The sequence below is a fragment of the Alexandromys fortis genome, unplaced genomic scaffold (genome assembly GCF_014885135.2).
Source record: "Alexandromys fortis isolate MF-2015 unplaced genomic scaffold, M_Fortis_MF-2015_v1.1 scaffold_56, whole genome shotgun sequence".
Lineage (NCBI taxonomy): Eukaryota > Metazoa > Chordata > Mammalia > Rodentia > Cricetidae > Alexandromys > Alexandromys fortis.
The window spans coordinates 8,698,143-8,713,058 of NW_026067935.1; the positions used below are offsets into that span (position 1 = coordinate 8,698,143).

Consider the following 14,916-nt stretch of genomic DNA (forward strand, 5'->3'; position numbering starts at 1 on the left):
TCTGCCTGGCCGCTTCTCTGGCTTCTGTGCCTCCACCTCTGGCTGTCAGTTCTCACGCACTGGGCTCTTCCGAAACGGTTATCTACTCATATTTTATAGATGTCACTCCCAGTAGAGCCACAGAAATGAAAGTTTACATTTCAAGACAATTAGCTGGCATTTATAAAGGATGTATGTGTTATTTTTATTTTATGATACCAGCGTTCTGCCTGTATGTGCATCCTACACATGCCTGGTGCCCACAGAGGTCAGAGGAGAACACTGGGTCCCCCATAACTGTAGTTACAGAGGGTAATAAGCCGTCACATGGGTGCTGGGGATGGAATCCAGGTCCTCTGCAAGAACGGCGAGTGCTCTTAACTTCCCAGCCATCTCTCCAGCCCCAGTTAGCAGCTGTTTTGATTGGCATCTTGAACGTTAAGAGGGTTTTAGGAGATGTTCACTGCGTATGTAAGTCCTTTATAAAAGCGGTGTGAGCGGATGTCTACATTCGCTCTTAATAAATTGCCCAGTAACAGAGATATTGAAAATCAATTCAAAGAACTCCACACGGCCTCAAAATTAAAGTCAACATTTTGAAACATTGGCACACCAGGGCACTGGCTGCAGCAGTCTACTGAAAATGTTTCCGAAGGTTAATTATACTGAACCAGTCGAAGAGGTCATTAATGGATTAGGGGGACTCACACGCCTGGCCTACAAGCACCCCTTAGAGACAGGGACTCTAACGGGCTTCTCTCTGCACCAGTTGCTGTGGCCCTTGTCAAAGGAACCACAGGCCACAATTCTGACCTCCAATGAAATGAGGGGCCCTCTGACCGACTCAATACAAGGAAGGCTAAAACCCCAAGGAAAGTCGGCATGGATCCCTTCCCAGTGGCGGCACTCCATCTGGATGGTGGCCACCTGAACTCCGTCAAATTTTCTATTTTGGGAAATATAAATGTCAGCTCTCCTGCGGTGAAGGCTAAAACCCAAACAAACACTGAACGTTTGTTCTCAGCTTTTGTTCTGGTTCTCCGCTAGGTCGGGTGTGTTCAGTTTTAGTATCGTGTGGACTAGAAGTTGCTGGACACCTAAGATGACAATTCCTTTGGCCAACCCTGGGAATCTTCATAGCTATAGTCCTCACCACAGGGCATCTGCGGCTACCTAAAACTCTGACTGATGCAGTAATTAGTAGCGAGTGACATGGCCAGAGGGTCTGGTGGAACGGGGAACTTGATTAGCATGCCACCAGACTGAAGGGAGCCCGTCTGCATCCTTTGTGTCTTCAGTACACTAGGGAAGAGTAATAAAGGTTCCTGTTTTAGTGTCAGAACCCAGAGAAGGACCCAGCAAGACTGTGGCTTTGGGGCCATGACAGATGCCATTCAGTGTGGAGAAGTTGCTATGTGGGTACAAATGGGCTACTTCTAGTGACCGAGTGGCCTCTTCTGGGAAAGAAGTCAACTGGCCCTGAGTACACTGCTCCAGATGGGCAAGGAGAGTGGCCATGTAGGAGTTATCGCTCGCTTATGATTTGCTGTCTTACAGGCGGCTGCAGAGTAAGGTCAGAAACTGATTAGATTTGAACCTTAGATGGGAGCTGAGTTCTTCAACACCAGCTGATGCCATGGTCTTGGTTCTCAGAAACAACAACTGTGGAAACGAGAGCGGTTCCTGAAAACTATCAAATGTGCCATGATGAGAAGATCCCATGGCTCTGGTGTCGATTGACAATGTCTCCCAAAGGCCCATGCCTGAAAGCTTGATCCTGACCCGTGGTGCTCCTGGAAAGCAGTGGTGTCCTCTAGAAAGTGACCTCTAGTGAAGTTGCATCATTGGGGTTGTGCCTTAAAGGAGTCATTATCACCTAACCCCCCATCCTCTTTCTTACTTCCTGACTGCTGTACTGAGAACAAGTCTCCATGGCAACCTCTGTGTACTTGACAAACCCATTCAGTGTAACGAGATGCCCTGTGCATTCCAGGGTAATGGAATGAGTTGCCCTGGGCTTTCCAGTGTAACAAGGCACACAATGCTTCCCAGGGTAATGAGGCCAAGGAACCTTGCTCAAAAGTCTCTCAAACTTGCATCCCAGGACTAAAGTCTCAGCCCTCCACTCATCCCCCTCTGCAGCAGTACACTGTAGGCCTTCTCCCCTCCATGCTGGACGTGAGCTGCCTCCCACTCCTCCAAAGTAGTCTTTACTCCTTTGTAGGTGATTATCTCGGTACGTGGTCACGGTAATGGCAGCTGGAACCTTTCCAAAGTGCAGTGGCTTTTGCTTCAGTAGCTCAAGACTGTAAGCATCCAGTCTTCCCACAGAGAAACTGATTTCCTGGAGATTTATTTAAATAACGATGCCTAAGATTTCCATAAAAACCGTCTTTCAGTCTGTCTGTCAGTCAGGTCCTGATCAGTTAGCACCCTCTTCCCAAGTCTGCCAAACCATGCCTATCCTATTTCTTAGGGAACTCTGCTTAGTACTTTCCTTACGTTACTTACTTATGAAATAGCTGACTGGCCGCCCCTGTCATGTGCATGGATACGTTTATACTTTGACCTGCAGTAAAATCGGCAGAGCCTCGATGGTTCACAGGTGCCACTGGGAGAAGACAGGGAAAGACATGCACTGACGTCTTCCTCTCCAGTGTTCTGTGTTTGCCAGTAGCTCACCTGAAACTCTTAGCATCAACAAACAGGATGCCAGTTCCTTCTCCAGATGGCTGCCACGTTTTGAAAATGGTGTTTTTCATGGTGGAATAGGAGGTGGAAAGATTGTAAGAGCCAGAAAATCAGGGAGTTTGCTGTGAGATGGGGTCTCTTAGTAACATCAGAAGCTCCACCCATCAAGTCTCACCAACATGACTGCCTAAACAGGAGCTGAACCAGGACAACAATAGATGGACAGAAGTGGATGGGGAAAAGTCCAGGAGGCCTCAACCCTCCACAAAGAACCATACACGATGAAGGAAGGCTGAGAGCAGGAGAAATAGTCTTCCCAATGGAAGGGCACACTGATTCAGTACCAAATGGTCAACTCTAAAAGCTCATATACAAGTAATGACATACAGATTGAACAGGCTGTATTTAGGAATATAAATGTTTCTACGTATACACATATGCACTTAACAATTTTTAAAATGAGGGTATGAATTTGAAAGAGAGCAAGGCAAGGTATATGGAAGGGCTTGAAGGGAGGAAAGGGGAGAGAAAAATGATGTAATCATATCATAATATTAAAAAGAAAAGAAAAATGTGTTCTTGTGCTTTCAGTGAAGAGCCAAAAGGGAGATATGAGAGGATTCTGGACTCCGATGTCTGCACGGATGCAGTATCTGCCATGTCGTTTAGTATCTGCCATGTCGTTTGCTGAGAGAAAAGCTGGGCTAAGTTAAGCATCCTTAGACACAGTCCAGGGAATACAAGGGAATACAAGCCCAGGAACAAGGCCACGTGAGAGCAGGGTCTCAGTGTACCAGGAGTTTACTCTTAGGGACAAGTCCTTTTGCCTTTACAGGAAAGTGGAGAGCCTCACCAAAGAGCACAGAGAACTTCAAACCAAGCTTGACCCGCATTCCACCTGAGCCTTCCTTCCAGGCAGCTGTGTGCAGCATAATTCCATTCCTTAACATTTCCTGGGGTCCTCCACATGTTCTCACTGAGCAAAACCTCCGGGTGATCTCCAAGACTAGCGTAAGATGATCTGCATCCTCAGGGACTCGGAATTCCAGCACTCAGGTGCTTACGATGGCCAAGTGGGTGACATGAATGAATGAAGAGCTCATGTAAGAAAATGGTAACAACCGGCATTCGACTCAGAGCCCGAGAGGTACCAGGAAGCTGGGACAGCTGTTGAGACCAGAAGGGCCAGTTACCATTCAGATCCAGCAGGTCACTTCCATGAAGCGCCAACACTAGATTTTGGTTTTCCAGGAAAACCCAGAAACAAGTTTTTATTCAAAATGTCCCTATTCTTAAATATTGCTAAGTAAAATTCTTACACTTTTGCCTTCTAGAACACTATAAAAGAAATGCAACATTCTGGGGGCTAGACTCAGTCCTTGGGCCTCAGCATGTGCCTGTGTACGCTGAGCCCCCTGTTACTAGAATAAAATACCTGAAGCAATTAACTCCCAAAGAGTAAAGCTTAGTCTGGGTTCATGGTTCTTGAGGTTCCCATCCAAGATTGCACGGGTCATCACTTTGGGCTTTCAGCGATGTGGCGGAGCATATCATGAATTAAGAAGGAAAAGGAGAGGAAGACACTATGATTGTCCAACTGAAGCAAGCTTTATTTAACACTGACCAAGACAGTAAACACTGGCCAGATCCATACCTGGGGTTCCCAAATAGTGCTGAATTAGGTGCTCTTTTTTTTCTTTCTTTCTTTCTTCTTCTTCTTTTTTTTTTTTTTTTGGCCAGGAGACTGGAGGAGGCACGTGACACACACCCCAGCATTCCTGGGAAACAGCAGTATGGGCACGAGGGCACACACACTATCCCCAGGACTGCAGAGTAAACACAACGGGGGTGGGGGTGGGCAACCTGAGCCAAACACACAGTTTAGACAGCAGGGCGCAGCCCTCTTCACTCCAGCTGAGGAGAACAAAACTCCACACCCCTCCAAATACACCCTCTGGTCCAAGGTCCTTTGACCTTGGTTAGCTTCTTCTGCTTTCTTCTGACAGAAGAGGGGCAAGAACACAGAGTCAGTGATGGGTGAGAACACAGGCCACACCCAGCTTCTCAGAGAGATCATGGCCGTGTCCCAGCAGTCTGAGCAGGGCTGGGTGGGGAGTTGATCTTTCTTCTAGTTACTAGATGAGTCCAGCTCAGGCAGGGTTAGAAGTCAGTGGTCAGGCAGGGTGGGATTGGGGGTCACTGTCTGGAGGACGGGATCCTGTATCCTTCGGAAGATGGCCGGGAAATTCTTTGCTCCATTGCTCCATTCCTCGGTGGAAGTGCCTAGATGTTCCACAATGGGATCTTCACTTAGCTCTTCCAGAGGCACGAGCTCGAACAGTGGGTGCTCTTCAAAATGGGTGCACATCCACTGGTGCAGTTCCAGCACATCGGTGATGGTGTACACCAGGCCCCCGACGCTCAGCACGTAGCATGGCACTGATGATTCGCCATTTAGGCTTCGTTCGCTTAAAATGTGGGTCGGGAAAGAGGAAGAACATCTTCGTCAGCTGGCCCTTGCGGAAGAAGTTAGGCAGGTGTTTCATGGCGTTACTGCAGAGGCAGGCAATGTTCTGGAATCCACCTCCAGGAGCGGCACGGAGGGCCCGAATCCTGTCTTGTACATAGTCCGACACCTTTACCCGGATCTCCATATCCAGAATCAGGGTGTCTGGGAAGAGTGGTGACAGTGCCACTAACAAACCGCCGTAGCCACACCCTATGTCTCAAACTCCACTTGGGCCCAGTTTGCTTCTCTTTCTCATCCTTTGCATCATCATGGCTCTTATTTTGAGTAAGCGGAGCAAAGAACTCTGGGTAAAGCTCAGACCAGTACATCTCTTCTGGTTTCTCAGGGTAGCACAGCGTGTGGTCCGCCATGGGTTTGGAGTGGGCGCGCTGCCGTTAATAGCGCTTCTGCGGCTGGGGGGCCTCCGTTCCCGCCATGATGCCACAGAATCCACGTGGAGAGCCTGAATTAGGTGCTCATAGAGGCAAACCCCACAAGAATATGGTATTTCCCACCGTCATCCAATCAAGGCAGATATACATCCTGAGGCACTTCCTGCCTGCGTATGATCAAGCACATCCACTGTAGTTGGGTAACCAGCCTTGTTTACTGAACTGAAAACACATGACTTCTTATCTCACATGAACAACAGCCCCCAGGATTCCCGGAAATTATCTGTCCTTTGGCAAGTGGGGCTTACAGCTTAACTTTTTAATAACCTATTTCAGACATATGCTAAACGGTCCTTATGAAAACATCCAGAATGAGTTGGGGTTTCAGAGGTTTCATTTCCTCATTCATCGGAGCGAAGAATGAAGGAAGAAAGCAGTTCCCACCCTTGCCACGGTGAGATGGTGTCACTGTGTGTGGCTGAGAGGATGTGGAAGAGGAGAGGCACAAAACTGGAACAATAACAATAAAAAAAGGTGCTGTTGATACAGTGTTCTAATCCTCTGGAGGCTGAGGCAGGAAGATTGTGAATTCCAAGTTAGCTTTGCCTGTATAATAAAACCCCATCTCACAAAGGAGAGGAAAGAAAATTTGAAACACTGAGAAAAATCTATAGAAACACTGCTATAATCTAACAATATAGACTCAATTTGAAATAGTGTTCATATTTTATGAATATGTAATTACATAAATGTGATTCAATTTTTAATAAGAACATTTAGTACATATATGACATACTTTTAAAAGTTAAGCTGGGGGCTGGAGAGGTGTCTCACTGGTTAAGAACACTGGCTACTCTTCCAGAGGACCAGGATTCAATTCCCAGCACCCACATTGGAGCTTACACCTGTCCATAAGTACAGTTTCAGGGGACCCAACACCCTCACATACACACAGTCAAAAAACACCAGTGCACATAAAATAAAAATAGATAAATAAATTTTTAAAAATTGAGATGGTATCCATAATACTCTAACCACTTTGAGCTTTTCTGTGGATGTTTTTATGTTTTATTGACACATATTTCATAGTTTATAATATTCCATAAGCACCATAATTCATTTGTCAGGAAAGGGGGAATCACACACTGCCAAGCCAGAAAGTTTCTCACATGGCCTAATTCACAAATCTTGATTCCATCCTGAAATACAAGGGTGCTTTTGACTCTCCCAAAGCCAAGTAATACAGTCTTTGTGAGATGGAGGGCGATTTAATTCAAAACACCCTCCTTGGACACCCAGCAAGGAGTTGTTACAATTAGCGTGTCACCTCCTCTTCTCGGGAGATTCAGGGGGTAGACTGGGACCTCTGTCTGGGACTGTGGCTGGTGTCATACTCGGAAGGATGCTAGCCTCTCTCAGGGATCTAAGATGGCCTTTCTTATTGAGCTGAAGAGGGTACCAAGGGAACCAGCCCAGCAGAACCCTGTGACATTTCTCCTGCTCACATCTGCTGGGGCAATGCTTTACTGACAAGTCTGCCACACAGCCTGTCGTCTGCGCCGGCACACAAGCCTCCTATGTATACTACTGCACCTTTTTCATGCAGGCCCAGCCCACCCTCCTGGCTTATTGATCCAGCAGTGATACAGACTTCCCCGGGGGAAGCTGGGCCGTTCGCTGTTCCCATGAAGCGCCCCTACAGATCCAACACGAAAAGACGACTTCTCGTTAAATCAAGAAGCCAGAAAACTTAAGATACCCCCCTCCCCCGATCCTCCCAACACAGAACTCCTCCAAAAGGTCGCTAATCATTCTCTGTTCCTTCCCTGCCCCCACCCCAGCTGCAGGAGCTATTTTTAAATTGCCCTAGCAACCAGAGGACACAAGCTGGGCTTCCCATGATGCCACAGTCACCAGAGACTTGGCAAATGGGACAGGATTGTCCTAGGAGGAAGCACAGTCTGCTTGCCCTCCTAGGAGAGATGGTTTCCTAGTCCATGGACATAAGATGCCACCTTCCTGCCCTATTTGTCTTTGTGTCTTACTTGGCTATTGCCGCGTACTTTTTGGAGAAAACTTTTCGTACATTATTAACTCCTAAAGAAAATGTGATGACAGGTGCCCTGAAAACCTTTTGATGCCGGGCATGCTTAGTGGATGCCAGGGCGGATTGGGCAGCCTACTCTGATGTAGTAAATAAAGACATATAGAGAATGTAAAACCAGTCACTAAACCCATTTAAAACTGGCCTGATTTGTTAGCATCATGTGTCAGGGAATTCCTATGACCAGGGAAAAATAGTCCTCTCTGCCCTGCACCCTCCTTGAACACCTGAGTTCCTGCCCTTGGGTGGTTCTTCTGTTTAACTCACCCCTGTGATGCCCTGGCCCCCTAGTGGTGATCCTGAGAAATGAAGCCATGCTTTGCTCAAATTCTACCATGTCAGTGTGTGTGTGTGTGTGTGTGTGTGTGTGTGTGTGTGTGTGTGGCATGAGACACAGGCAACCCATAATCATGACCTGACACATGGTACCTACTGTCTGGGGAATTTTTTCCAAGCTGGCTAGCTAGTCTTGGTTCTGATGGGATGTGATCGTCCCAGCTCTTCTGACACCCTTCAGCCAAAAACACTCATCTGTCCAGTCCGTGGAACAAGAGGCAAAGGAAGGTAGGAAAGACATGTGGAAGACATGGCCTCAATACATCATTTGCTGGAAAGCCTGACCTGGGGCCTCCTTCTGCATCTTTTGGTTCCTGGACCAAATATGTAAGCACGATAATAGTGTGCTAAATGAATGAAATCGGAATTGCTGGCCAAACTTCCTGCCATAGCCTGAAGCACATTTTGTAAAGGTAGCAGGTTTTACAGGCAAAGGCATGTGCTCAATTGGAGCCTTTGGAGGCATTTACTCTTCTAAGGACCTATATGTTCTTTCTGTATTGTTATATGACTTCATCTAAGACTCTTCCCTCAACTTTCCTATAAGTCCCTCGCCCGAAGCAAATTCTCTCTTTCTTTGGCAAGAGCACCCCTGACATGGAGGTGTAGAAGACACAGGGACTCAGGACCTGGGCAGAAAACACACTTTCAGTTTATGTGAATTTTCTCTTTTTTCTCTTTTAAGCCTTGAGTGTATTCCCTTGGGGCTCTTCTCCTGTGGGACACTATTGCTCCTCAGCTGCCGTCTGTGCCCTTCCTACCCCTAGAGGTGGGGACAGTCACATTATGCCACCCAGAACAGGGTGCTCTGTCTTCAGATGAGATCAGATGCTCAGCACCCAGAGCCCCTTTGTAGTTACCCATCCCAGGTAATCGTGGTCTACCTCCCTTTATTGTCTAGCTCCATCGTCTTCCTGTGCTATCTTCCCCTGGTGGTCCTCTGGCTTGGCCACCTGCTACTAAATGACCATTGCCCAAAAGCAGACAGGAGAAGCAAAACATTGCAGGCAGTCCATGACCAGTCAGTAGCATCCTTCAAGCTCAGCATTCACCGTGTAGTGAGGGACTTGGCAGAGATCTAAGGAGTCTAGTGGAGACCTGGGGCAGATGTGTGTGTGTTGGGGGGGGGGGATAACTGGTACTCAGGTAGTTCCAACAAGCAAATAATATTTCAGTGTTTTCAACAGTTGGGCACCTTTGTCTGTATGTGTTGGTTACGAGCAGTACTCTGCTAAAAAAACAATTCTTTTTTTTGTTTGTTTGTTTATTTTTTTGTTTTTCGCGACAGGGTTTCTCTGTGGTTTTGGAGCCTGTCCTGGAACTAGCTCTTGTAGACCAGACTGGCCTTGAACTCCCAGAGATCCGCCTGCCTCTGCCTCCCGAGTGCTGGGATTAAAGGCGTGCACCAACCACCGCCTGGCAAGAACAGAATTCTTATTAGACATCTCAGGAATGAGAACAAAGGGAATTTGCTCTCTGTGTTTGCTAGATGTATGTAGATTGAGTAAGATCAGTGTCATGTATAAGGTCTGCCCTTCAAAAAGCCATTCTCTCTGCTGCTCCTGGCATCCATGTTATGCTTCTCACCTACAGGTCGCCTTTAATTGAGCCCGGGCACTAGCATGTTCCTTTCCGTTTTCTTGTTCTTCTCTGTGCACAGGTAGCACACTGCAGCTTAGAGTTGCCGAGGCTGCAAGAGAAAAGATCTGGGCTTGTTATATGCGGTACATCCACTGCAAGAATGAGGACAGATGCCCAAAAATATTCTCTGCTTCCAGAAACATCACTTTCAGAAAAGTGGCTTTTCTAGAGATGGCTCACAGGGAAGTGGCATGTTTAGCTCTGACCAAACAGAGCCAGGGAGTGATGAAATTCAATTCTGCCTCTTTTTGTGTTCACTCCTGCCCGCACTGGCCAAGTGTTGTCCATCTGCCTGTTACTGAAGCCCAAGACCATCGGGACTTTCATAAAGGAACCTGTTTTAGGGGCTGGAGAGATGACTCAGCGGTGAATAAAACTGTACTGTTCTTTCAGAGAACCTGAACTCGGTTCCCAGCACTGTATCAGGCAGCTCGCAACCACCTGCAACTCCAGGGGATCCCTCCAAGGGCACCAGCATTTCATGCACACACATATACACACACTTGCGCTCTCTCTCTCTCTCTCTCTCTCTCTCTCTCTCTCTCTCACACACACACACACACACACACACCACTTTAAGAAGAACCTGTTTTAACATTTCATTCTTGACAAGCTGTTCTGTGACTGACATTATACTAAGAACAGCTAACTTGTAATAGCATAAATGCCTTGGGTTATCTTTGTTGTAAATTTGAGGATCTTTGGTCAAACTGTTTACATCTTGTCTTCGACTTCCCATAGAGCCTCACTAGAGTGGCAGAACACTTGCTATCCATGTGTCACACTGTGGGTTTGATCCCCAGCACTGGAAGAAAACAAAAAGCAAAGAATGTCATGCTTGACACATAGAGCGGCGTGGTTCCAATTTTACCTTTGTTACTAATCGCCTGAAGTATGGCACTGCTTTAGATTCTTGGCGGGACTGTAAGAATTCCCATAGATAACAATTCCCTTGTTGCGGTCATCTAAATAATTAGGTAGGTGAAAAGTAGAGGTACCCAGCTAATGAAGAACACATCTACGGTTTCCTTGCTCTCGAGAGACAGCCAACACTATTGCTGCAAAGAGGCCCCTCCCCGGGAGCTGACCATTCATTTTGTTTTGAGGTTGGCACAGGGAAAGTAAATCTGTAAAAGCTGTTTCATCCTAATGTAAATTTTAGTCTTAATGGACTGTAGCTGCTTCACCAGCCTGAGCTTCGTGAGAACTCGGCATTAAAGTCACTACATTTTATGATGTAGTAGAATGGGAGAGGAAATCTGTTTAGCCCTTGGCATCTGTGACTAAGATGCCAACTAGCTTTTCCATAGAATCATCTGTAATCTTCGAGTCCCTGGACGGTTGGGCCTGAGAGCCCAAGAGCTAATTCTTACGCGAAATTGCTCGAGCTCTCAATCTTAGTCTTAATGGAGAAATAATATTTGTGGTTTTCTTCAGAATGTTAATCTTTCAGAGCTGCTCACGTTCCATGTCAAGGCCTTTTATTTCTAGATCAAGTTCTCTAAAAAACATCTGGCATCTTATAATCCCATCTCTACCTTCTGCAAAAGTCCTTCGGCTTGTGTGTGTGCTCACAATATTCAGCAGTATGGCTAGATACTAAGCCATTTGTATCTGGTTCTGGGTTCCTAGTCTCGAAGCCTCCGTGCTTTTATGGAACATTGTTCCTCTGATCCTTAGTCTACTCAGGATTAACCTGCCTCCCATTAGGGGAGTCTTGAGGTCACTGTCTTTGGCTAAAGCCATCACTCCCAACTCACTACAATCTTGGCCGCCCATCACCTTACTAATAGATTTTGGCTTCCCCCACGCACCCAGTTTTATGAGATTACCAGACTGTCCCCATTGGACTGACATTTACAAACCAGGGATGTTTCATATCTGCTTCATCCTCTTCTATGTGACACATAAAAAAATGTTAACTGTGGTCAATCTTTTAATTAAATCTCTACTCTGTCGAGTTAGTCATGCAGAAACAGACATCCTTCATAAAAATACCTTTTCCTTCCTGTAGCTACATGTTCTGGACATAGCATCGCTGATGCAGGGGAATGCCGTGTGAAGCTTGCTCAGATCTTGTTACAGGGTTATACGCAATGTAACCCGATTCCCTCCTTCTGCTCTTTACCCCTCAGGTAGTACAGTGCACCCTTTGTCGCAATTTTACCTTATAAGAAATAACCTTGCTGCCCATGATGAAGAATGCACTTTATTAACTACTGCAGGCTCAACAATCAGGTCCTTCGGTCCAACATCCATCAACGCACCTACGCAGCTATAATCTTTATTTCTGTATTGGGAAGCGAGCTTCCAAATTTTTGCATTATCTCTATCCTGAAAAGAGAATTCAGAGTACCTTGTCCAGGTCTCTCATATTACATATGCAGACAAGAGATCCAGGATGCTAGACCTGATTGAAGTTGCCAGACAAATGTTCTCCACAGTGTGTATTTTCAGGTACCTCCCCATTAGAAGGAAGTATGCAAAGCCCCCGACTTGGCATTTCTGCCATGCCCATTCCCAGTCCAGCCATCCCAAGGAATGGGCTAGGTATTCGGCTCTCTTCACTCTCAGTCTGTGCATTGCTTCTTGATACTCTTAGGCTTGTGACCTCATAGGGAAGTGACTCTGGCTTTATGCTTGAGCAGGTGACAAACAGGTTTCTTTGCATCACAACACAGCTATGTACTATGGGGATATACTTTCCCTCCATAGGTGGTAATATCTTACACAGTGGTTGTTCTGACGAGCGTGTTGGTCAGCTTTACTGTGGATGCTGGCACATAGCAATAGATGTGTCTGTGGCAACAAACGGTCACATCTTTAGAAGAATCAGGAGAAAGGCGTGCAGGGTCAGACACGTTCCTCCTAGAATTACTCTCTTGCAGGAATTCAAGGTTTATATGTGAGCTCATTTATATTCCTAAAGACCCAAGAGTTCTCATTAGACCCCTCCTCCCAAATGTCTCACTTTCTCCCCGTAGAGACATCCTGGGGACCAAGGTTTGAATCAGAGCAGGCTCTTGTGGGATGCTCAAATCATAGCAAACAGAACCTGAGATTATAGAGGGTCCTTAAAATGCTGAACATCTGAATGGCCAAGAGAACCGCTTGGAGAAAGGGGAAGTTACCAGGAAATCAAGTGTGATAGCACTCACTTAGAAAACCAGCCCTGGGGAGATGAGATGGGGAATTGACTTTGAGGCCAGCCTAGTCTCAAAGCAGATACAGGGCTAGTGAGGGTCTACAGACTGAGACCCTGTCTCAAAAAGAGAGAGAGAGAGAGAGAGAGAGAGAGAGAGAGAGAGAGAGAGAGAGAGGGAAAGAAGAAAGGAAGAGAGGGAGGGAAGATAAGCTACAAGGGACACATGGAAAAATACATGGAAATCAGATATGTGTGCTTAACTTCAAAGTAAACCAGCCCACAGGTCATCTGAGGTGTTTTTTGGCAATTAGACTTCCAAGTGTGAGGAAGAGAAATTTGATCCATGCCCCGAATTAACTAAATCAAATAATAGATCTAAATTAAAACCTAAAACAATAAAACTTCTCTGAGCAATTCTTCCTGGCCTTAGGTTGGAGAACTATTTATTTCTTAGATAGCATACAAAAGTATAGTTCATAAAATTATATATTAGGCCTTTCAAAATTAAATCATCTCTTCTTCAAAAGATATTATTGGGAGAGTTAAAAGACAAGCACAGGGCCCGGAGAGATTGCTTGGTGGTTAGAGCACTATCACCTCTTGAGTGGACCCCGGGTTCAGTTCCCAGCACTCAAATGGTGCCTTAAAACTGGTTTTAACTCCAATTCCAGGAGATCTGACGCTCTTTTCTGGCCTCTGTGGGTACCAGGCACACTCATATACATAGACACACATGCAGGAAAACCATCCATACACATAAAAATAATTCTTTTAAAAATGTAAATCTATCTGGGCACAGTGGTTCATACCTTTAATACCAGGACTTGGGAGGCAGAGGCAGGCAGATTGCTATGAATTTGAGTTTCAGAAGAGCCAGAGATACTTAGGACCACCTTCTCTCTCAAGACAGACAGATAGATAAAATATAAATCTTAAAAACAAAGACATTCACAGGTCTGGCATGGTGGTGCATGCCTTTAATCTCAACAGAGGCAGGTGGGTCTCTTTGAGTTCGAGACCAGACTGCTCTACATTTTAAGTTTCAGGCCAGCCAAGGCTACATAGTGAAATGGTCTCAAAAGCAAAGCAACCAAAAAAAAAAAAAACCATGCAGTATATGGCCTAGTGCACTACCTATGGGGAAGCCTGATGCCCTGCATTCAATCCCCATGTTCCTCCTCCCCCGAGGCTGAAGAAGAGAACTCGCTTCTGCAAGTTATCCTCTCCCCCCTCCCCCCAGACATGTCATGGTACTTACACAAATAGTCAAACATGCAACAACAGCCTTTTTAAGAGACAGGCGCAGAATGAGGGAAATATTTGCAATATATGTGTCTGATAAAGTCCTTCCCTTTGGAATATATAAAGAACCCTCCAGACAAGCAAGAATGAAGCAAGCCCACATTTTTAAATGATTCGTTTTTATTTTATGTGTCTGAGTAATGAGTGTGATGTCTGCGGGTACACAGTGTACCTTGAGCATGCCTGATTTCTGAGGAGCTGAGAGAGGGCACCAGACGGCTGTGCCAGTTGGGCGATGGCAACCAAACTCAAGTCCTCTGCGAGAGACACCAGTGTGCTGAACCATTTCTCCAACCCCACAAACCCACAACTTTAAAAATCAGCAACCAACAAAGACTGTGTGGATAAGAAGTGCCTGAAAACCCCGTCATCACTGAGTAGAAGAAAAACGAAGTAGAGTGTTCAAATAACTGTGGACCCTGCCTGTGAGTCGATTAGCTAATACTGCAAGACCGGCAAGTGCGGGCAGGGATGTTGAGCATCTTCGCCTTCATACATCCAGTGGAAACGTGAGCTGTGCAAACTACGCTGGAAACTATTTCAGAATTCCAAAGTAAAGTTAAATAGTCATCTACTTCAGAGATCAGCAATCTTATACCAAGGTACAAGGTAATAAAAAAACGTGTACTTATATAGCCTGTAATAAAGGTTATAATGGTTTTGTGTATAATTTCCAGGAAAAAAAAATAAGACCCAGTAGTAGAACACAGCATTATCATGCACACGGTGTAGGTCCAACTGTTGGCACTGACAAACAGAAGCCACAGTGTCCTCAAACTGGGAGCAATTGTCCTTCAACTGTCCTTCACCCAGTGAG

At 46.0% G+C, this 14,916-nt stretch overlaps 1 pseudogene; it reads right to left on the bottom strand.

The window, feature by feature from the left end:
* Positions 1-4,837: 4,837 nt before the first annotated feature.
* Positions 4,838-5,616, bottom strand: LOC126504273 (tRNA (guanine-N(7)-)-methyltransferase-like; annotated as a pseudogene).
* Positions 5,617-14,916: the final 9,300 nt, after the last annotated feature.